This window comes from Callithrix jacchus, chromosome 3 (genome assembly GCF_049354715.1).
Source record: "Callithrix jacchus isolate 240 chromosome 3, calJac240_pri, whole genome shotgun sequence".
NCBI lineage: Eukaryota > Metazoa > Chordata > Mammalia > Primates > Cebidae > Callithrix > Callithrix jacchus.
In genome coordinates, this window is record NC_133504.1 from 120,705,787 (window position 1) to 120,730,232 (window position 24,446).

Consider the following 24,446-nt stretch of genomic DNA (forward strand, 5'->3'; position numbering starts at 1 on the left):
CCCTTCCAGGGAGGCTCATGTGAGGTTCTAGAACACTAGAACTCTGCCTGAACCTACCAGTAGCCAATGTGTGACTGCTACATTCAATGCCAGACATATCTAAGTCAGGTAGCCAGACTCAAAGGAGGTTAGACACTGTCAGTCTACTTGCAACGATTACTTCATGCCATGAAAATACTAAGCATAGCCCTTCATATGCTATGAAATGCAAACTAAACATAGCCCTTCCTGCCAGTTCTTTCGGATATTGGTGCTGCCAGATGAGTTCTGGGGCCCATATACATCACCCAGAACCGTAATGTTGAATCACCCACAATTGTGACCAACATAGATCGCTTTGGTTATGTTTGCTCAAGGGATATCATTACAGCTTCACTGAACAGAGGAAGTGTTGTTCTTCTGTTAAGCACTGAAGCTCTCAAAGAGGCAAGCATCAAGGAGAAACTTAATTCACAAGGATGTGAATCCTGAAGACCACAAAGCTGGGACAATGATCAAAGTTATGGGGGAGGAATCTGACCATGCATCAAGTTCTATAGTTCCATATCTGAACAAGTGGTAGAAAATACTAAGTCTAACAGTATCTGAAAGTATAAGCAACCAAAACTAGGAGGAGCTAGCCAGCTTGTGCAGATCACAGTGGAACTCACAGCTCAAAGTGAAGGAGAACCAGAATGAACACCAGAATCTCTTTCCAAGAGGCACACAGACCCACTGGTTCTCAGATGCATCCCCATCTCCTTACTCCACTGAGCACAGTGTCTTTGGAGCCCATGCTATGGTGGTGCAAATAGTCAATATCTCATGAGCAGCATCAGCATAATGAACTCACTTGACTCATTTCAGGACCTCCTACTTTTTTCCCACATGAAGATAGGGCCCCAGACCCTTCTGTGGTAGATAGAATAGCACTGTAAGACATTCTCATGTAACCCTGGTATTAGGTCGTACACATCACCAGCATAATTCACACTCCTTGTCTTCCCCATTACATGGAGGATCCTGTCCAGAATTAATAGTACCATAGATGTATTCTAGTGTCTAGCTTCCTGTCGGGTCAGCAAATGAAGTATATTTCAAATATGGAACTACATGTTAGAATCAATGATGGCTCACAGTAGTTTCTGTCCTCATGTTCATCCTAGTCGGGAAAAAATGTGGACCCACGCTATGAATGACTAAATGGGGATGGTCCATTCATTCACATGGAGTAGAGGCACTTTGAAATGCCATATTTAAGCTAAGATCTAGAATCCAGTAAGAAATCTTAACCATGGGGTTAGGTAGGGTAAGTTATAAACCATGTCTGCAAATGCCCATGCTGGCCAACAGCCACAGAAACTGGTCCACTGAGTGCACTAAAGGAGCACCAATAAAGCCAAGAGACATGGGTAGCTGTCATCTAGAAACACTCCACAGCAGGACAAAATTTGCACTTATGAATAGGGGAGACAAAGTTAACCAGCCCAGTCATCTTTTCTAGTCTCTTATGTATGCAGTATACACCATTCTTTCAGTGAACTTTCAAGTTGTACCAGTCTAATCCGTACCACTCAAACATCCCAGTGTGTACTTCTAAGCTACATCTTAGAGGAAACTACAGGATATACAGTCAAGAGGGAAAAGCCAATATTGCAAGTGAAGCTGTGCCCTTTACCTGGAAAGGAGACTCATCTCCCTGTCCCACAGATGGGTCACGGGACTCAGGTCCTAACTCAAGGAGAAGTACATTAGTACTTCTGTGCTTCTGCTCCCACTCAACCAAGACCACACCTTCCTGGCCTGTTGCTACCAACTCTAGCTGCCTTTTCTAAAGAAAGGGGACAAATGTGTCCTGTGGGTAGGTATAATAGGTCTTCTCCAAGGTCTTCAGGAGTAAGATGCACAGTTAGCAGTAACTAGAATCTCAGCTTCTGTCACATGATAGACACTCAAGTGTACAAAGCTTCATTTGACACCCACCATGGAGAGGGAGGTACATGGGGTATGGGGGCTGGTCTACTCCAGGACAGTCCATCAAGAGCTTTCAACGCAATCTGCTTCTCTTCCAAATCTACAATGTGAGGTAGAGAGTAAGGTTTATTTTGGGTCAACTGCCATCAGCCAGTCAGATATACCTCCATTCTACACCAAAGACAAGCAATTCGAGATTTATACATCCAGATTGAAAGAGAAAGACCTCCCTGGATGCCTTCTATGCAGACCCTACCTGGAGCTGACTGGCACTTCATGATAAGTGTATCAACCTTCACCCTTACAGGATGCCCAGCTCTAGTCTTCCCCTCAGAGTGGGGGTAGACACTGAACCTGTCCTTCCTTGGGTCCTTCCTGAGGACTGAATGAACCCCATCTGACAGCTGCCCCAGTCCTGGCTTAGGTCCCTATTTGAATGCTGGCTGTGGCCTCAGCTTATCCAGCCTGGCCCCACCTCTGGAATATGCTCAACAGTCTAGACTGCTTCACCTAGTGGCACGAGAAGCTGCAGTTGTCTGTCATTCAACCTACAGACAATGGGTACTTCTAGGAGCTAGACAGCTTGTAAGCCACTTAAGCAGTCCACTGAGAGGGCATTTTCCCTTTAAAAACATATGCCAGGTTCCCAAGAGCTAGCAATTTTTAGGAAAACATGGGTAATTTGTCATCTGATTTTAAACAAGCCTATGAGGCAGTTCCTTCATGAGTAGGCAAGGAATTACTGCCCAGGCTAGAAGATCCTAGATTAGGACCAGAGCCACAGTTGCATAGGAGTAGGTGGGACTTGAATCTATATCTAACCTGATCCAGGAATTTTAAGATTGAAAAATAAGTCGGGTGAAATGAATGAGACTATTAAAATATAGATAGCCCACGTTTTATCAGACACAGCTACCCCACTTACGGTTAGTAGGGAACTCCCTATACTGAGGGAGGGAAGTCTCAGAAATATGATCTCCAAAGTGGCTATGAGGGCCAACTGAAGCAGAAGTGCTAACAAGACACTGGCATGCCTGGGCCTGCTTACCCCACTTTAGTCTGACTCTGGAAGTCTCTTGTCATCTTTCCAACTCTCCCAGACCCCTAAATCCATGAAACCATATTCCATTGTCAAAAACCCAATGCCAATGTTCCTTAGCTGATCCAAGCCACCATTCTGTTGCAGTTCAAATATGCCTATCTTGTTGATAGACAAAATGAGTGTAAGTAAAGGGACACTAGTGGAAGGAGTACTGAAGCTATAGCAACATTTACTGAGTTTAGAGCATTCTGAATCACCTGACCTTCCGTGGTAGGTAGAACAGAACATGCAATTAGTTAAGATGCTGCTGATGTCAAAGCACATCCGAAGATAGACCGACTGACCTACCAGTAGGCACCTTCTGCTGTACCACAAGATTTGTACAGAAGTCTACATTTATGCTTTCAGATGTGGCCATTTCTTAGCCAATACCACCATTATTCCTGCACAGCAATCACTGGCTGAAGGCAAATGGCAGCTGCCTATTGCCATAGACATTGGTTATCTATTGCTGGTGCAAAAATTAACCTTAGCAGCTTAAAACACATATTTATCTTCCGGGTTTTAAGAGTTACGGATGCAGTCATAGCTTTTCCAGATATCTCTGGTTCAGGTTCTCATGAAGACACTGTCAAGTTGATAGCCAGTATGTGTTTCTCATCTAAGGGCTCAACTGGCACACAGGACCTGCTTCCAAGGTTACTCATAATTGGCTGGCCTCAGAACATCCACAGCAGTCCCCCTCTTATGCATGGGCTTTGCTTTCTGCGTTTTGTTATCTAGTCACCCACAGATGGAAGACATCCTTTTATAAATATACATGAGTTTTAAATTGCATGACATTCTGAGTGTCATGTCCTTTGTGGCATTGTAGCATTTGTGTTCCAGCAACCCTCGTTTTACTTAAGTTCAAAGGTATGCCAGTAGTAACCCTGACATGTAATTTTTGTTATCTTAGTGTGCCCAATTCCTCTGTTTTGTCATAGGTGTGTATGTACAGAGAAAAAGACAGTGTATATAGGGTTAGGGATCTACAAAATGGTGTGCCATTAGTGGAACATATCCTTGACATCAAGAGGACTACTATGCTTCCAAGCTCACTCAGTGGTAAGCTCCAGCTCTTCAGACTGTTGGGCTCCAGGTTTCTGCTCCTTGCCGTGACATGTGGGCCACTCAGTGGGGTGGCTCAAACACGGCAGCTTAGTTCCCCTACAACACACGTTGTAAGGCAAGAGTAAGGGAAGTGATATGGTTTGGCTGTGCCCCCACCCAAATCTCATCTTGAATTTCCATGTGTTGTGAGAGGGATCCCGTGGCAGGTAATTGAATCATAAGGGCAAGTCTCTTCAGTGCCAACCTCATGAAAGTCAGTCTCACGAGATGTGATGGTTTCATAAAGAAAAGTCTCCCTGTACAAGTTCTTTGCCTGCTGCCATCCATGTAAGGTATGACTCGCTCCTTGCCATCCACCATGATTGTGAGGCCTCCACAGCCATGTGGAACTGTGAGTCAATTAAAGCCTCTTTCTTCCCAGTCTTGGGTGTGTCTTTACCCATAGCATAAAAATATACTAACACAGGAAGTCTAAGATAGTACCTAATATCTAACCGTGTATTTGGAGGGACCTGCCACTTCTTACGTCACTCCATCAAGAAAGCCAGCCACTGTATCTACTCTCAAGAGAAGGGGCTTAGCACAAAAACTAGAATATCAGGAGGCAAGGATCACTAGGGGTCAGCTCATAGGCTTCCCGCCTCACATGACTATGCCATCTTCCACTCACTGGGTCCTATCTCTCCCTACTGTCCTGCACATTGCCTTGTGGCTTAGCCATTCTAAGTGCCACACACCTTTGGAGACCTCAGAAATAGGGACACTGCTATTGAAGGGCATGAAAACGCTCATCCCTAGGAAGGTCAGTACAATCGAGGTCCTGCTTAAGAGGGGTCTGATATGATTTGGGATATTCGTTCTTTCAACCTCATGTTAACATGCAGCTTCCCAGAACTCCTGCCCATTACAGTGCTATGACATACTATAGAATGGATTCCACCATGAAGCTGCTACCCCAGGAAATCAGGCTTCACAAAGGAGATCCCTCCCTTCATGATTACTCCAGTACCTACACAGCCCACATTACCCATCTGGCCTCTATGCTTATATAAGCACCAATTCCAGGCAGTAGGAGCCCTTTCAGGCATTTCTTCCTCCTATTCTCATGTGCTGAAGACTCGGTCACAGCTGAGGACATCCTTGTTGTCAAGAGACAAGCAAGGAGTATAGCACTACCCTGTCCTGAGTGGATCACTTTGAATTCTATCTTGTGCCTATAGAACCGGCACAGGGTTTCTCCTGTCAGACATATCCTATACCTGAGGAACCTGGGACAGTGGCCTAGAATAGCCTGGCTACTGAACAGGCTTTGGATGGGTTGTGCTTTCCTGCATAGCTCCCCTCTTCTCAGTATGGCAAAAATACAGAAGACTGAACATAGCCATAAGGCAAACTATTCTTGAGCCTGAACCTATGCCTTTACTGGAAGAGAAAGCCTACCCTGTGCTCCAAACCATCTGGGATGTGGTGAATAGCCTGTTGAACTCAGCTCTTCTCTTATGGCATATGTGACATGACACACACACCACCTCTGCTATGTTCTCAATTTTACTGTAGGATGCCTACAGATTTATACTCAGGTTCTGGTTACAAGAAACCAAGTTAATATTATAGGGGCCCCTTTGAATACTCCTTACATCCTACTTACAAGAAACCAAACTCTAGTCCCCCACATCTCAGTCGTCAAGCATCCAGTAACTGAAGCTCATATTGCATCTTGGGGTACTCTAGGCAAAGCAGCAGTGCAGCATGACAGCTATACAGAGTGCACCTATGTGGACAAGTAGACTAGAAAAGGGGAGTCAAGTTTATCGGCTCACTGCACACAAATGATATGGAAGTGTGCCACCAGATCCCAGTTCAAGGAAGAACTTGTTGCCCCAGCTGTAAGCGTGATTGCCAGTAGCATGTCACCTTCAGGGTTTCTTCCAGCTGCAAGGGCATGCCTTTCCCCGCAGGGCCCTTCATCTAATCAGTGACCACAGTGGCTGTTTCAAGGTAGGTCATTTTAGGCTGCCACTAAACAACTGCTAGCCACACGTACCAGTAATACTAGCCAAGGCATTATGATGCCTGCACCCCAGTTAACTATCTCTGCTGCCCAATCCTACTTCTCTATGTCCCTCTGACAGGTTTTCCACCTCCAACAAGCGTTCATGCTCAACTCCATTTCAGCCTGTTTCCCAATAAGCCAACCTGTCATACTAAGCAAGAGGGACCTGGATGAATGTAATCCCCCTTATCTGGAATTCCTGGGTCATAATTGGGACCAAGTCACACTTAATTCTATGAACGTTTCCAGGGTTGCCTGCTGTCACCCAGCCTCCTGCAGGTAAGATGCCACTTCTACCCAAGGGACACATTTTGACACAAGATGTCAAAAATGACTTCTTGCCACAGCCAGCATATTTCTCTGCCATCTCTTCCAATTTGCTGAGCTGGGGAAGCCAGATAAAGTTGGCACATGCCATGCAACCCATAGAATAAAGCAAGGCTGTGAGGATGTTACCCGAGATCTTCCATGGTAACATTCTCCAGCTTAACACTCTTGACTGAATTCCAGGCAGCTAAGGATTCAGGAAATGCTTAGGCATAGGCTGAGACTCTTAAGTAGATGCCCTGGAAGACCACTGAACTTCTCACCCACAAGATCTAAGTAGAAGTCAGTCTTGAGGCCACCCCCAATATGCAGGGTATCACAGAACAAGTAGTTGCAGCTGGACTTATTGCTACCCAGTGGAAATGAGCAAAGGAAGAGAAGCTGTAAGCTCTGCAATTAAGTTTTTAAACCACCCCCTAGTCAGATTACTCAGTCACAGCCCAAGTAGTAGTAAGACGCTTGGGGTCTATTGCTCGGGCTCTTGAATTCTACTTGGTGAAATCTCTGGGTCCCTGCTGTGCTGAATGATAGATGCTCATGTCACTGCCAGCCAGTTACGTCTACTTTCTGGATTTTCTTGGTATTACTCTATTCATGTTTGGCACCAAACACTGGCTGCTGAGTGGCTCAGCAGCATTGACAGGCTAGTATGTACAGCCCTTTAAGTGTTATGAAGACCTGCCATGTGTGGCAACATAAGCTTGGCTAGGTACTGACAGAGTTGGAGATCTGGAAGCAGTACACTAGTACAAGGTTAATCACATCCCCTTCTTGCCATCAGTGGCACAAGATGTTCCAGCATGGATAGTGGACATTGCTCATGCTTCATGGAGAGCTCTCTCCAAGTCAGGGCATTTATCCCCTAGTAGCTAAAGGCTGTTGGCTGCTGGTGGTTTATAACTGTTTACTCTGGACAATGGCCCTCAACCTAGTATTAACCTCCTCCCCCAAGCCACCTGCAGCCATTAGTGACCCTGGGAATAAAGTATTTTCATGGCCAAAAATAAAAGCCTATTAGGCAAAAACCGCATACTATCCAATGCTTTAGAATGCAACATGAGGAGACATAAGGACACAAAGAAGTGCACAGTGACACACAACTATCAAAACACACTGAAGAATGCACACTGCCTTTCCCCACTTTGCCTAGAAAGGGAAGCTCTCCTCAGCACACTCCTCAAACAACTCCTCCTAGGCTTTGGCATCCTGGTACTGCTAGTATTCAGACCCCAGCTCATTCACATTGCTCTCTGCCTCGGTGAACTCCATCTCGTCCATGACCTCACTGCTGTACCAGTGCAGAAAGGCCTTGTACCTGAAAATAGCTGTAAACTGTTTTCAGACACTCTTTAAGAGCTCCTGGGTGGCTGTGTTGTTGCTGATGGAGGGGGCTAACATTTTTAGCCCCCAAGGTGAGAGGTCTCAGTTTTTATGTTGTGGGTAAGCCAGTCACCTGTCTCAGTACACAGAAGTGAGAGTGGGATTGCTGGCAAGATGGCCAATTAGGAACAGCTCTGGTGCACGGCTCCCAGAGAGATCGATGCAGATCTTAACATGGTGCCAACTCAGTGCTTTTGCACCCTCAGAGCTCCCATGGGGCCAAATGGAAGTTCAATTCCAACACACCACATGCCTGCTTAGCTCCTTTGTCTCCCTCCAAATCCTACACAGGGAAATTGATCTGCAACAGCATGACCAACTTCTAATTTGTGGACAAAAGGTTCAGGAAGCATCTCACACTGACCTGTGGTAGTTTTCACCCCCCTCATTAAAGGAACACAAGGTATGTCACAGTAGACTTCTGACTGCTTTTAAGCTAACAGAAGTGAAAACTATAATAAGCTGTTTGATAGGCTCTCAAGTGTTACTATCTAACCTCAATTTTATTTAATCACTTAGGAGCACATTAGGTTCCAATCTGTCAGACACAAATGCAGAGAATTCCTCCATGGTAGTATTTTATCTGTTTCAACTGAAAAATGGCTCCTAGGAGATAGGACACGTCACCCTGTCAGTGCTTCAGTTCTCACACGATATTGAGGAAAACATCTCATCATGTTCCCGGAAATAGGAGCCCAACTTCAACCTTTGAGTTCATGTCTCTACACCTCATGGTTGACTCATAAGTTAGACAGGACCACAGCCCGAGGGTGTGCCCTGGCCTGTGAGTACAGCATCTGCATAAAACCCAGATCCTACACAATAGAACTCTCCATAGGACTCTGAATAACCAAAGAGACGGCTCAGCCAAGGGTTAAGTTTGTGCCTGAAATTGTGTCTGGAATGTTACCTTCACTTGGGTCATTCTTTGTACCCTACCTGTGCCATCTATCACCTTGTAGTACCTGTGATATCACCTGTGCCATGCTGTAGTTGTTTCTATAGCTTAGATTTCCCCTCATGCCAATAGCAATTTCCAGGATCTTCAACAACGTGACCTGAAAGAGACCCATTCACCTAATACACTTAGAGCTCACCCCTCAGACACGTTTCTCAGTATGTAAAGTGGGAGTGGGATTGCCGGCAGATAGCCAAATAGGAACAGCTCTGGCACACAACTCCCAGTGAGATCAATGCAGAAGGCGGGTGATCTTCACATTTCCAACTGAGGTATCTGGTTCATTTCACTGGGACTGGTTGGACAGTGGGTGCAGCCCAAGGATGGCAAGACAAAGCGGGGTGAGGCAGTGCCTCACCTGGGAAGTGCGAAGGACTAGGGAACTCCCTTTTGTAGCCAAGGAAAGCCATTAAGGACCGTCTCCTGTACTCCAGCCCAGATACTGTGCTTTTCCTATGGTCTTCACAACTGGCAGACCAGGAAATTTCCTCCTGTGCCTATACCACCAGGGCTCAGGGTTTCCATCACAAAAATGGGCAGCCATTGGGAAGGACACCAAGCTAGCCTTAGCCATTTTTCATACCCCAGTGGCCTCTGGAATGCCAGCGAGACAGAACCATTCACTGCTCTGGAAAGGGGGCTAAAGCCAGGGAGCCAAGTGATCTGGCTTGCCGGGTCCCACCTCTAAAGACCAGCAAAGTTAAGATCCACTGGCTTGAAGTTCTTACAGCCAGCACAGCAGTCTGAGCTTGACCTGGGACTTTCGAGCTTGGCGCGGGGAGGGATATCTGCCGATGCTGAGGCTCGAGTAAACAGTTTTAACACAACGCAAACAAAGTTGCCAAGAAGTTTGAGTAGGACAGAGCCCACAGCAGCTCAGCAAAACCTCTGTAGGCAGCCTGTCACCAGACTCCTTCCTTGCTGGGCAGCGCATCTCTTAAAAAAAGGCAGCAGCCCATTAAGGACTTATCAAGCCCCCACCAACCTGGGACAGAGCACCTGGGAAAAGAGGTAGCTGATATAACTTCCAGTCTTAAATGTCCCTGCCTGACAGCTCTGAAAGGGCAGTAGATCTCTCAGCACAGCTTTTGAGCTCTGATAAAAGACTGTCTTTTATTAGAGATAAAAGGCTATTGGGATACCTCCCAATAGCAGCCCAGACACCTCAAACAGGAGAGCTCTGGCTGGTATCTGGCAGGTTCCCTCTGGGACTAAGCTACCACAGAAAGGAACAGGCAGCAATCTATGCTGTTCTGCCCACCTCCCACCCAGGCTTGTTCACTAGCAGGTTGGCTTTAACCTTGCAAGTGATAGAGAAAACCTGGGTTATTCTAATATCCACATCCTTGGTTATATTCCATTGGGCTGCCAAGTGTTGGGATTCTTGGTCATTTGTGAATGAAAGAATCCTACCAACTGCATTGGCCTAGTAAAGGGAAATTTATTAGCTCACTAACTTCAAAGTCTTAACAGTGTCGGCTCCAAGTGAGGCCAATTCAACAGGCTCAGATGCATTAAGAACCAGATTTTCTTCCCTTTGTCTCTTCTACCCTCCATGGTATCAGGGTAACTCTCAGCCCCACAACCCTCTACATGGGAAGTTCCAGGTACTCCCCTTTATGAAAAATGCTTTATACTTATTCCAGTTTTCCCTTCCAAATGCTCTTCTGGAAATGTCAGTTCTAACAATATCTTCCAGTGTTTCAGTGGCATGTCCCCATCCCTGAACTAGTCACTGTAGTCAGGGGATAAGAGTTGGGACAGGGCATACCTTAAGCTGGGGTCAGATCTATGGAGAATAATCTATTTCTCTGTAAGGATGTCAGGCCTATTTGGCTGTCAGTGAGGGAATCAATATTGAAGTACCTGACAAGTGTCTTATATAAGATGCTGACAGTGTAGGATCACTAGGTCATCTGAGTTTTGGTCAACCTAAAAAGTTCCCTTCTCAACATTTAGGTCCTGCTTTGGCTTGGTATTGTCCCTTGAGATCTCACAACATGGACTTCCTGATTAAAAATTGTGGGGACTATAAAATGTAGCTACACAGCCTTCACATGCCTAGTCAAACAAGGCTCCATTTTCTAATCTGAGAAACTTAGGAGTGTATCACATAAGCAACAGCCTCTCAGGCACCCAAGGAAAAGGTAAGTAAACTCAAGTACCCAAGCGTATCTTTTTCCATGCTTATACCAAAGGAGCAACCCTATTAACTGATTCTGCAATATGTCCAAGAATAAGTGACTCCACTGAATTTCCAACATGTTTTTCAGCCAGACAGAAGACCATTTGATCAGCCTTATCAGACTTGCTGAGTTGAAACCTCTAACTCAGGCAATTCAGGCATTTAAGTAGTTCAAGTTTCCCAGTGCTCAGTGCAGCTGGGAGGAGTAAGGAGCCAATTACCTTCGCCCCATGGGATCCAGACTAGCAACATGAGGATCCATTCTCTGCTTCAGACTTAAGTGGGTTCTATACCCTCTTGAGTGCCTTCAAATTTACAGCTAAATACTAGGTTTCTTAGGTAGAGCTGTGGTGGCCACAGGAACCAAGCTCCACTCCGATGCCAGAAGTGAAGAGTAATTGACCAGCAGCATTCTTGTCATGGCATAGCAGCCGGGCCTAAGGCAAGCTCATTGCAGAAAAACAGGGGACTTTACTCTTGAGCAGTGTGATGGTTAATACTTACTATCAACTGAATTGAAGAATGCAAAGTATTGCTCCTGGGTGTGTCTGTGAGGGTGTTGCCAAAGGAGAGTAACATTTGAGTCAGTGGACAGGAGAGGCAGACCCACCCGCAATCTGGATGGGTACCATCGAATCAGCTGGCAGCATGGCTAGAATAAAGCAGGCAGGAGAATACAAGAGCAGACTTGCCGAGCCTGCTCTGGCCTTCATCTTTCTCCTGTGCGGGATGCTTACTGCCCTCAAATGTCAGACTCCAAGTTCTTCAGTTTTTGTACTCTTGGAATTATACCAGTGGTTTGCCAGAGGCACTAGGGCCTTTGGCCACAAACTGAAGGCTGCATTGTCGGCTTTCCTGCTTTTGAGGTTTTGGGACTCAAACTGACCCACCACTGACTTCCTTGTTCAGCTTGCGGACAGCCTATCATGGGACTTTACCTTGAAATCGTTGAGAGTCAATTCTCCTTAATAAACTCCCTTTCATACGTACATATCTATTAGTTCTGTCCTTCTGGAGAACCCTAATATAAGCAATGCTGAGTTAAAACTTACCATTGGCCAACCCAAAGCTCCCGTTTCACACTTTACCACAAGTGAGGCTACCTACCTACCTCACTCTGTACTTTGTGAGATGAAACGCTCTCCTGCCGCTTGTCTCAGGTGTCTATTCTGATCAATTCCTCCATATCCAATCCTGTGTAGGCACTTGCTTCTCATAGGACCCAGCACAACCAAAGAATTCACTAGTTTTCCCCCGTAACCCTGGCTCAAGGTCCTAGAACCCAGCAAGGCCCTTATGCTTCCAGTCAACCTTCATGGTTCGATATTTGCCTCTGATACAGCTCTGCAGTCCCTAGTTCCTGATAGGGTTGGGCAATGTCCTCACCCGAATTTCATCTTTAATTGTAGCTCCTGTAATTCTCACATGTTGAGGGAAGGACCTAGTGGGAGATAATCAAGTCATGGGGCTGGTTTCCCCCATACTGTTTTTGTGGAAGTCTCATGAGATCTGATGATTTCATCAGGGGAAAGCCCTGTTGCTTGGGTGTCATTTTCTTTGCCAGCTGCCTGTAAGATGTCCCTTCACTCTTCCTTTGTCTTCCACCATGATTGGTTGAAGGCCTCCCCAGCCATGTGGAACCAGGAGTCAATTAGACCTTTTATAAATTACCCCATCTCAGGTATGACCATCGGAGTGTGAAAACGGACTAGTATGCCAATCTCTGCTTTACACCCAAACACAAATCAAAGTTGACTTAGCCTAGGACCCCATACTTTATCTGGAAGAAATATCCAGATTATGGGAGGGCAACAAGAGACAGACGATCTAAGTGGTAAAGGCACCAATAGTTTTTTGTTTTTTTTTTTTTTTATGGAGTCTTGCTCTGTGGCCAGCCTGGAGTGCAGTGGCACGATCTTAGATCACTGCAACCTCCACCTCCCTTCCCAGGTTCAAGCAATTCTCCTGCCTCAGCTTCCTCAGCAGCTGGGACTACAGTCAGGTGCCACCAAGCCCAGTTAATTTTGTATTTTTAGGAGATGGGGTTTCATCACGTTGGCCAGGATGTTCTCAATCTCTTGACCTCATGATCCACCCACCTCAGGCTTCCAAAGTACTGGGATTACAGGTGTGAGCCACTGCACTCGGCCAACGATTGCAATTCATACCTTGCCAACATCTGTAGTTTCAAGTCTACAGCAGAGGGTCCCTGAGAGTCAAAATATGGGACAGGACAATCCACAACGGTTGACGGTAATACCTCAGGCAGAAATACAGGAAACCACAGAAGGAGCCCTTGGCTCAGTCTTTTCCTTCATTCTTCTATCTAGACTGGTTCCAAAGAAAACCCATCATACCCTGAAAGGGCAAAGCATAGAGATGCACTCAGCCATTAGACACTGAGGGCGGAGGGTATTTAAGGGCATTTCTCATCCTGTACAGTGACTGTGCATCAGCTCCATTTGATATTGACTATATATGATGATAGTGTGTAGCATTGTACCATCGCTCTGGAAGCATTTCCCTGTACCAGACCAACTCAATAAGCCAGAAAGAACACCTCTTAGCTGGCTACCCACTGGCTATTGGAACAGACAAGTGCTGCATTGCTGTTCCACCTGATGACATCGCACACATGCAGGGGCTTTACAGTGCTGGTTTTTGCATCCTGATCACATCGTACTGGGATTCACGGGACTACTCCCATGTAAGAGTAGCAGAAAATAGATTTGGTGCCTTTAAAGCTGCTGCTGGAATTAGAGATTCACGCAAATTGCCTGCAACTTGATGTTTCAGGCTATGTGTCAGATAGTTGGCTATAGCTGATGCCACAACGCCCTTGTTGGTATCCTCTCAGCTTCAGTTGCTGGCCTGGACAGACACTGATGGTTCAAGTACATCTTATAGCCAAGAATTGTAGATATACTTGTAACAGCTACTAACTTGAGTTATTTTGAGTCTGCCCCGATTCTTATTTCCAGGATTATTTGGCCAAATTCTTCAGTTTTCAAATGCTTAAAAGTCACTTCGAGAGGCAACTGGAACCAAAGGGTTTCCTTATGCCAAAGCCACACATCACCCAGATGCATTACGGTGACTGCTTTTGTCACACCCGTGTCTGCCATATTCTATCACGCTGTCAAGTTCAACTGTGAACAACTACCAGAAACACAAACTGATACCTGGTGGAATACCAGAGAAAGCTTAGAGATGCTTACAGGAGAAAATTAACTGGCCTATCTACCTTCATGGATGAGCCGTCGAGCACTCTGCAGTCATGTGGAGTCACACACCAAATGCTCCCTGCAACCTCACAGGAGGAGAGAGGTGGTTAATCAAGACACTAACAATTCAGGGTATTTCTGAAGATTTAACTTCTAGGAATTTCCACATCACTACCTTCCCTATTGGGCCTGGGGAGAAGCAAACAGGCAGCAATACCACAAAGCTGTCTTAAAATACTTGTTTTTGGGACAAAGCCCCAAGGCAAGCCTGCAAACCTTGAGCCGTCACGTTAAGACACAGAAGCAGCAAAGGTTTTACTTGGAGGCAAGGAGAGCCCTGCTGCCTATTCACCTATGCTTTTTTTCCTGTAACAAAGATAAGGAACTCTATGGAGGCCATGCCCTATCTTTTCAAGTTCCTTTTTCCCATTTCTCTGTAATCCTCAACCTTGGACACCTGTGTCTTTTAGGGGCCGCACCTGCAGTTGTTCAAGCGCTGAAGTTACTGGACCTATTTTGCTTGTACACCAACAGCCAGAAGCGCCCAAGATTTTTACCTCTTACCCCACACTAGACCAGGACCACCAGAAACAAATGGCTGTCACACATCCTCACCTAGGAAAGCCCAGCTCAAAAAGGTAACCTGTGCTCCTGTGGGAGGCGAAAGGATTTTGTCTGATCACAGCCTTACTTGACTTCTTACTACCTTCTCACCCCTGTCCTGCCTCCCCAACACCTTCACTGGTTTCTCAGATCAACATTGGTATTTCTAAGATCCTGGTCCTTCTGAGGCGTTCATTACAGTTACCACATACTTGGCTTCATAATTTATGAAGACTCATGGCACTTCCAGGGTTGACAGTCTCCTTGATTTCAGTGTTTGGAAGAAATAGTTTTCCCTGCAGGCTCCCAGCACCTTCCATTCTACCAAATACCTCCTGACATCCCTTTCTCATCACAAACCGGAAGTTTCCATGGTAATAATCCTTCCTATCTGAAGTCACCAGCTGCACATCTAACAGTTGGATCAACATTTCTATCCAAGGGTCACTATGAAAGTAGAAAATGCACTTACAGAACCCTGTGGGTGCACGCCAGCAAGTTCAGCTGCATGCAGGGACTACAGACCTGAATGAGCGGCAGTCATCTGTTCTACCAGGCACAAGTCTCGTGTTCACTGTTTAAGTTGCTTGAGTGCCTTGTCACTCATCCTCATGTTAAGAGGTCAGGGTGAGGTTCGACAGGCCAAAGAAAACTGTTGCAAGGAAAGCTCCACACTGCAAGCCACACTGATGTTGAAAGCGTGGACACCGAAGCTTTACACTCATTCCTTCAGTTGAGTTTACGTATAAGAAACTTATCTTGGTTCTGGAATAGGTACCTTGACATACATGCAATCCACTACTGTGGCAATCGACTCCAAGGTGTACACCATTCACATATCAAGAAGTTCACTGGCTTTTCTCTAGCACTTTGTCCTGCTTTACCCCCTTTTTCTGGTCACCGTGGACTTCCTACTCATTCTGCTTTGTGTCATCTGCTTGGAGACCCATTTTCCTTTTATGGTAACCCAATTCTTCAAAGTTGTAATTATCTAGGGCTGTACGCCTCAGGTGTCCCCCTTAAGACCATTATAGTCACCACTGGTTCTTGCTCTCCAGAAGCCCCCTATGTTGCCCAGCCCAGGCTCCAGCTGATGGAGGTTTCTTGGGGAACACAGGTCTGTGATTGAGTGCTGCCCTCTCCTGGCCAAAGCAATGAACTCAGTCTCAGCGTGTCTGCCCTTAGAGCTCTCCTGTGGGACTCTTCCTATTCTCCAACCCACAGCACAGCCCACCCATTACTGACGGGAAGAAAGTGCAGGACCACTCACATCCAAGGCAGAGGAGGCATTGCAGAATCAGTTAACAGCGATGTCCTGTGAACTCAAACCTCATTCTGCAATTCAACGTCATCACCCTCAGAAGACTGAAGTATGATCTCTCTCACTCTCAAGGAGTTGGTTTATTTAAAATGCAGGTTTTTCATAGTAGAGTGCATTGTTCTTGAACCTAACACCAGAGGCAGCTCACTGGACGCTCCCCTGTGGGTGCCCTACAGCCCACTGTAGCTGATGTGATTCTGCATGACGGAGGTTGTCTGGGGCAATTGAACCTAAAGAACAATTTAGGTTCTTTCCTCCAATGACATAGCAGTTCCCCACTCTGGACACAGATCAGCAACTGACCCAGAGGCTAGGGAGGCAGGCATGCTATCTCCTCCGCGTGCACACCTCTCATGAGCACTTAACCTTGGAATGTTGACCTATTAGGAACTTAATTCCAAGCACTGCAAAAGGCTATCAGACCTTCGATATAACTTGTTGCTGTAGATTTCTATCCCATCCTGAAAGCAAAGAATAAGGTTCCTGTCACCACACTTTTATCCAGCAGGTCTTCAATTAAGGGTGTACCACTCTACAGGTTTCCTGCCACCACCCCATCCACTGAAAAATGACAGCTGTCGCTCTGCCTCATTACCTGATCCTCAGCATGGGGTCTGCCAGCAGGCCTTGGCATTACTGACCACATCCTGCAATGCCCAAGGGGCAGCTTGTTTCCTTCAACTTTGCCACTAAGACTCACAATTTTACTTCAAGAGTATCTTCATTATCAAATTACATCCCAGTATTTATCCAAAGGGCTCAGACACCAACAGCAGGTATCTTCCTGAGCCACAAGCCTGGGCTCTCTAGGCATTTAAAAGCCTCTGCCATCACTGAAACTGTTGGTATCAGGAAAAAGATCCCTTTCTCTCTCAAGTGCTAGATGAAGACAATGTTTAAAGTATCTTGGCTGTACTCTGGCTGTGGCAGCCATAAAGATATCCCTCAGGCCATGTAGGGGAAAGTACCTGACAAATCTAAATGTTCCACCAAGAATCAAATTTGGTGGCAAAAGCAGCAACTCAAGATGATAACACCTATTGATGCCTGGGCAGTGACCAATGCTTGGGCTCTCTGGTCAGAGCTCTGGATAAAAAGATTGGAAAAATCAGAAGTCTGAGACAGGATATATGGATGCTCAAGGCTTATTGATTTGTATATTACATGTTAAGACCCACTACAAGCCAAACATTTTGTCTCTTTGGTCAACAGGCAAAATAGCTCTGCCACTGGTTATCAGCCAGGCTTTTTCAACATCTAATGGGCAAATGCACATAGTAGCCATGGTAGCAGATACGAAAAATAGCCTGTGTACCTAACACAGACTGCTATTTCCTAGAGAAATTCTGGTTACCATTCCCTCTGAATGCCCCACTTGTCAGACAGACGTGGAATCTAAGGTATCGATGTAAGGAGACCAACTCACTACATGGTAGCAAGCCGACTACAGTAAGACCCATCCATTCTAGAAAGCCAGCATTTTATGTTCACAGGAATAGATCTCATCTTGATACGGGTTTGTCTCCTGCTTGTGAAGTCTCAGCTACCCCCTCCCACTCTGGAGACTCCTACGCTTCTTCCACAGGTATGGAGCCACATACAGCAAAGTATGTTACCACTGGATGGAGGTCACAGAAAGATAGGTGGGCCCCAGATCACAGAAAGATAGGTGGGCCCCAGATCACAAGGTCTGCTGGTCATATCACAAAACCATTTACAAGTAAGGAGTCTCAGAATGCTGGCACAGCCTTCAGGGAACAGAGGCATGGACTCCAAGTAAACATGCAGACGTTTTGGAATGCCATCCTTTATAGGCAGTGTGTGTTAGAGGCACCTGTGGTACTGCATCCCACGTTGGGAGACTACATGGGTGCAGAAATGAAGTGTACTCACACTTTCTATCATTCCCTATGAGCCACTGGGTCACTGAGTTATTCTTGTGGGTTAACAGGAGATGGTTTGCACACTGACAGGTCAGAGTATGAATGAAACCCAGGTGACCTACTTGGGCATCTCCCAGTACTCCCTTGACCCACTAACTCATTTAACAATCTACCTTGAAAAGACAAGGTTACTAGTGATTCAGGCCCCTTAGTATGAAAATTTTTATCCTACTACCAGCTAATAACTAGCCCTCAGCCAAGGTCATAGCTGAGGGCTAAGAAAATTTAGATGGTGGGTGTGGAAGAAGGTTAGTATTCACTGCAACCTAGGTCAATCTAGAAACAGGAGCTGCATTTCATCCCAGTTGCATCCTTGAGTTTCCTTGAAGAGTCCTAAGGGACACCAGATCACCCTTCTGTGGACCTGTGTAGAGAAGTACAGCTGTACAGCACAGGAGCCAACTTTGTTTATTAGAATGTCATTCTTCCCATGTGATGCTTCATCAAATACTCGAGTGCAGCTAGGATGCTCAAGCAGCCCTGTTTATGGCACTTGGGACTTCCGATGGGCAATTTGGGCTCTGGTATTTATTCTCACCAAAATAGTGTCACACACCTCAGTCTCAGCCACTTCCTACCCAACATCTTCCCTTCAGAATCAGGCCTGCATCACAGTCTTATCTTTCCAGACTCTTCCAGTTCTAATTCCCCTCACAGAACTTTCCCCAACCCCAAGTGCTTGAGCATCTAACCCCACCTTTGCAACTATACTGCAACACAAGCCAGCAGTATAAGAGTTTGGGGTTAAAACTTAAGCACTGAATTAAGTTCAAATGTGAAAGTCAGCTGTATATCCCTATGGACATGCCCAAGGGTACTCCATTCAGAATAGAGATGACCATCTGGGCCAGGAGTCTACCACCAATCCTGACTTGCCACAACATGGCTGTTAGTTTACATTCCATACTGATGTGTTATCTGAGGCATATGGATCCTCCTTTCCAGAAGTTACCTCCAACACCTCCCAATTATGTTACTTTGTACCAAGTTACCATCTCATAATTGCTCGGGCCAAGTTATCTTGTTCTGTTCTAGTCTTATGTTCTACATGAGATTTTGTTCTGTTAACCCAGATGACCTCACGTTTTTCCTGGGCATAGTTATCCGTCCATGGCCCCTCCAAAGTCATCCTTAAGAGATGGTTCTGCAAGCACCCAAAATGTTAGTGGCTGGAGGAACCCAGACTGAGCAGTGAGGTTAGAACTCAGCTCTGCCCCTTTGAATTGGAAGCCCACAGGAACCAGGCTTCCCTGGAACCAGGTAATTCTAACTGGTGATGCCAACATGAGGGCTGGTGTTAACCATAACACCACTCAGTTAATCTCCAGTTTGGTATGTGTTGCTTATATTTAAGACAGTTATTTGCTTTAACACTAGTCATTGCTACAGAAGTCACACGTGGTAATAGCTTCCTGACTTTCTGAATTGTATTTGAGACATATTTGATAATGCCTGGTCTTTATAGATACACCATATGCTTACGAGATGACTGCCAAGGTAACGATCAAGACCAGTGTTCCTAGCAGCAGGGAGTGGAAGGAAAGCAGTGTTCAGCAACAGGAAGGAGCGTCAACACAAATCCATCACCTTTGCCTGCATGACCCAGCTGAGCCCTCAAGCAACTTCCTCATATAGTGGTGATGCAGTCATGGGGTTTCCTCCTGACAATTCTCATTCCACTCCAAGTCAAAACACTGAAGCCCTGTAACCCCAGAAGGTACAAGCATTCCAGAACTAAGATGAGGTTGACTTGACCTCAAAACCAGTTTGATTAGAACAGCCTGTGACTTCCTACTGACCACAGAAAGCAGGAAAATCCTTATTACTGCTTTTGAGGCTCATATTAGGTCTATGTTCAGTGTGTTTTTTGCCATGTGGCTTTGTTTATATAAACCTTTCAGTAATGAAAGGTTTGTTCTCCCAGCTACTGGATGTCCCCAGGCAGGCAGATGTCAGCAGTCAGCCCCTCCCGGGCTTGGCTCACCAGAAGTCACACCTCTTCCTGGGTGGCTGGCATCCAATGCTTACTCAGATTAAAACCCCAGACCCCTCATTATAACGCAGAGATTAAAACCCCAGACCCCTCATTAAAAGGACCTCAGCTTCAGAACTGACCCCAGAGTTGGCTGAAGCTTCTTTGGAGAAGGCATCACAGCTCAACTTCTTCCTTTACGTTCACTTACGTTCCCTTTCTCACAAGTATGGAACCCTGGTTAGCTTCCTGAGCTCACCTCCATCTGAGGATCTGCTTCTTGGAAAATCTATCCATCCTCTGACAGTTACAGAACATGTGATTCACTTGTTAACATGCTAGTCAAGCTGTGTTCTAACATGAAATGGAGGTCAAGCACAGGAGTGTCTTCAGTAGGATCTCCAGAATTCTATTCCATTTCCGCAGAAGATCCACTGACTGATTTGCAAAGAACAGTCCTGAACTCGTGCCTAGGAGTTTAAGTGACTACAAATGCAGCACAGGACCCCTGCACAGATAGGCCAGGTAGCCACAGGTTACCAGTCATTACACGACCGATGCTGAGGATTTTTATCCTTGAGGAGGAAAACCAGGGATAGGCTATTTGCAAACGTTCTAACTCTAATTCCCTTATCACCATTCTTCTGAGATGCCAGTTGGGCCTTGGAACAAGAGCAAACATTCCCACAGGGCCATTTTGAAAGTTGTCTTGTTCGTGGAATAAAGCCCAATACGCCTGTAAGCTGTGGGATGTTCTGAGGACAGGCAGGCATGCTGCAGAGAGTAAGAATAACGAACTTTGGGAACTCGAGGGAAGGGGTGAGGGATAAAAGGCTACACATTGGGTATGGTTTATACTGCTTAGATGACAGGTGCACAAAATCTCAGAATTACCACTGAAGAGCTCATCCATGTGACTAGAAACCACCTATTCTAGAAACTATTGAAGTGTTGAAAAGGGAAGAGTGCTCTACCTGCCACCTACTACTGTTCTTTTCTTCCTAAGGATGGTGTTACTGCTGAACCATGTTTAAGCCATGCCCACATTTTCTGAATCCTTTTTACCATTTCCCTTCTCAGCACTAGCTTCTGACTTCGAACAGCAGCACCTGCAGCTGTTTTGCGGCACTGCCCTTCGATTCTTAGGCCCGTTTGCCTGCACACACAATCGCCCGCTGCAAACCTTGTGTCAAATGGCTGTCAGTATGAAGACCAGACACAGTCCAGGTGTATCCTGCAGTCATGTGCTGCCTTGTGGGATCCAAGGAGTCTGCGGAGCCTTTAGATTGTGTGATTTTTGCTAGAGATCACAGCCTTGGCTTCTTACCAACCCCTCTCCTGCCTCCCTTTTTCCACTAATTTTTCCTGAGAATGTTTTCTTCATTTGTTTTACATGACTCAGGTTCTGGGAAGTTAACACTGAAACCACATTGCTTGGCCTCACTCTAAATTCATGACAGCCTTTAGTCTTGAGATGATTTTTGTACGATGTGTAAGGAAGGGGTCCGGTTTGTTCTCTGCATATGGCTAGCCAGTTTTCCCAACACCATTCAATAGGGATTCCTTTCCCCATTGCTTTTGTCAGGTTTGTCCAAGATTAGATGGTTGTAGATGTATGCTGTTATTTCTGAGGCCTCTGTTCTGTTTCTTTGGTCTATATATCTGTTTTGATAACAATACCATGCTGTTTTGGTTACTGTAGCCTTGCAGTAGTTTCAAGTCAGGTAGCGTGATGCCTCCAACTTTGTTCTTTTTGCTCAGGATTCTCTTGGTAACATCACACACACTGGAGTCTGTTGGAGGGTTGGGGGGTTAGGGGAGGGATAGCATTAGGAAAAACATCTCCTGTGGATGATGGGTTGATGGGTGCAGCAAACTACCATGGCACATGTGTACCTAGGTAACAAACCTACATGTTCTGCAGATGTATCCCAGAACTTATAAACTTATAACAACCATGGCATCTCATTCTGAGAACTGGTTTGATTTCTTAGCATTTGGAAGGAACAGACTAGGGTTTCTCCCTTCAAACTCCAGGCTTCAAGACCCCCCAGAGAGGCTGCCAGTGTTCTCCCAACACCTCTGGAGGTCCCTCTCCCATCTTGGGGCCAATAGCTCCTGGTGATTTTACTGCCGACAGCTAGCACAGTTTCACCTCTCGGGAAGCCAGCCCAAAAAGAATTTGATGAGCCTGGGGTGCATCCCCCTGGTGAGCAGCTTTGTCCACTGACAGGGAGAGGGGGTGTAAGTACTGCTGCTCCCTTGCCACTTACATGTGAGGTATGAGCTGTTCTGGCTCCAGGGTTCTTCAGCCATGATGAACTAGAGTTACCACCCATGGGACTGTGCTTAGTATCACTTTGGTCACCTCTTGACCCTCATCCTTCTCTACCAACTTAAGGATTTTTACATGGACATTACTTGACCATATGTCTTTATCCCTCACATTCTCATCCTAGAGTCTACTTTGAGAGCCCAGACTAAAAACCCACCACAAATTGTTGATAGTCTTTCATAACACGCATCTGATCACAAGTTTCCATGCACCCAGCATCAGTCCACAGATCAAAAGATGCTGTCAGCCCCTTGGCCCATTTGTGTCTGAGTACCCCCTTTCCCTATGAGGTTTCTGGGCTTCCATTCTGGCCACCAGGATGTGGCCTTTGTATTGTGCTGAACTTCTATTAACATGTTCGCTAGGGAAGATGCCATGTTCAAGCGGCGTAAGAGAAGCAGAACCGGCTGACAAGACACGGTTACACTGGGGGCTTACACACAAGGAGAACAAGCAGCTGCAGCCTGCACAGAACTGCCTTACAGACAGTCCAGTGATGGTGAGCTGGACAAGAGATCCACCTTCCTGTAGTCCAGTGGCAGGAGGCTGGACAAGTTAACACAGCCAAGTGATGGCGACCTGGTTAAGAAAGCCACAACCACTCGCCAGCAGCATGCAGTTTATGGAGCACTTTCATGTAGCATCCTCCCCTTAAGGACTTCCACCTGGCAACTTTCATTTAACCCAAAACTCAGGGCCTCCATAACTTCATATAGCCCATGCTCCAAAGGCCAGGGGCTCTGATGTTCCTCAAAGACAAGAACAAATCCCAAAGTTGGCCTCTCCTGGATTCCCTAGATCTGAACACATTCAGGTGCTTCTGCCACACTCTGTCACTTTTAGGATATGCTTAAGTTACTGCTGTTAGCTGCACTTACCCTATTCCCGGAAAGCATGAGCCACTATCTGGCAATGAAAAGTTGTGAAAGGACCAAAGACATCCTGAATCAGCAGCACCCTCTTCCCAGAGTGACAGGGGTTCACTCTCAGTAGGCCAACCATAGAAATCAAACCACTCTGCCGAGTCCACATGTACTGGGCTTCACAAGCAAGCAAATCTTCGTCCCTGTGAGAACCTGGATAATCACTTCCTGAGACATATAAAGCACCAAGAAAATGAGTGACCACCCAGTAGATGGTTCAGACAGTAAGTCCCAGATGAGCCAAGAAACATGAGAAGCTCGAGCACAGATGGAGCTATCTGATCTCAGAAGCCTTCCATACTAGTTTTCCCATTTTGGCTCTTTACCCAGAGACCTAGTGCTTTTTGCACCTCCATTAGGGAGATGTTTCCCCCGACTTTGTATCAACCCCCAAATATCCCAGTATCATATGAAGTTGTACTGTAAGTTGAATCAACAGCCATAACAGTATTTTGGCCTCCAAAACTATGGTACAGTATCCAATAGCCAAGGAATAGACAGACGTATGACCTCTGTCACATACTACTGACCACATGGAGATGGAATGCTTCCTACCTCACAAACTTACCCCCACAGGATCAGAACTGCTGATTCCCTACAGGCAGACACATCCTTTAGGAGCGGGAGAATGGGTTATGCATTTCATCCCAGCAGACCAGCAAGCAGAGAGGAGTTACTCTATTGGCAGGGGTTGTTGACCCCAATCATGCTCAAGTAGGTTGTATGTGCTCAAGCAGGTGCTGTGTAAAGAAAGATTATATCTAGATACCCAGGGTTCACCACAGTACTTTGTTGCCACCATGAGGGGAGGAACCAGAGTATGCAGTTACGATGACCTGAGAAGTGCAAGGTGCTCAGACCCTTCATGAGTCACTGTCAAGGTCACTTTACTGAGTAAGCAATCTAAATTAGCATAAATATTGGCAGAGCATGGGAAAGAATCTAGATTGTGTGGTCAGAAGAGATAGGCATCCTCACCATCTCAGGATGAGTATAGCTTGCCACTTTTACTGCACTTTCTTTCTAACGGGTGGTTCTTCAAGACGGTGACCATTCAAGCTGAGAATAAGTGAACTCAGCATGAGGCACAAGTGCATCTAGATGCAAGTTACAC